Below are 874 nucleotides of genomic sequence, written 5' to 3' on the forward strand. Positions count from 1 at the left end.
ATGGTGGGTGGGTGGGTGGGGGCTCCAAAGGGGAGGCTCCACACTCAAGTTCAGGGTTATCAACCTGTCTCAATGAAACGATGAGCTCACTTGGAAGGGGCGTGGTAAACGAGTTTTCAGTGAGAATAGTTAAAGTACCAGAGTTTGTAAAGGATTGGGTGACTTACACTTCAGTAAGTTAGAGAGAGGCAGGTTTTCACCTTCAAACACTAGCGGCATTCAGTTATACTTTCTTATTTAGGAGAGACAAATGGGTCACAGCTGGTGCCCTGGGAGCAGCATATAATTCAGTGTGTGTCCACGGCAGTGGATATGCAGGAGGACACCATGTGTCCTGTGTCATGGCGGGAAAAAGATCATGAACTGCTGGTCTAAAGGAGACCTGGCTGTGCTTTGTCAGCTCCTCCCTTGCTAAATCTGTCTTCCCAAGACTGGGTTAGAACGAAACCATTTTCTCCTCTGCTGGGAGGATTTTCAGAGGAAAGATACCAGGGGCAGAATTTTTGCAGGCCAAATTCCCCAGGCAGGGGTGTGTGGGGTGTCCCTGAAGCGTGCCCAAAGCAGAGCTCACGGCCCTGTGATCTCTGCTCCCGCCCCCCCCCCCCACCAGCAAAGGGCCCCTGAGAAGCAGCTGTGGCTCTGAGGTGGGTTGTTTTGAGTAGTATCAAGCTCTGAAGGGAGCTGATATAAATTTTGTTTTGAAAGCACCTTTCTGGACTGAAGCCAGAGCTCAGAGGTTCCTTTGCTGTGGAAAGGCAGCAGACAGGGCAGAAATGGTTTAACGGTTTGTGCGTGGTTTTGTTTGTTTTTGTTTTAAATGAAAGAAAAAAACTTTCTCTGGCCTGCTGAATCACTAACCACGGCATTTTATCCA

This window comes from Ceratotherium simum, chromosome 17, assembly GCF_057802395.1.
Source record: "Ceratotherium simum simum isolate JZ-2026a chromosome 17, ASM5780239v1, whole genome shotgun sequence".
In the NCBI taxonomy this organism is placed as follows: domain Eukaryota; kingdom Metazoa; phylum Chordata; class Mammalia; order Perissodactyla; family Rhinocerotidae; genus Ceratotherium; species Ceratotherium simum.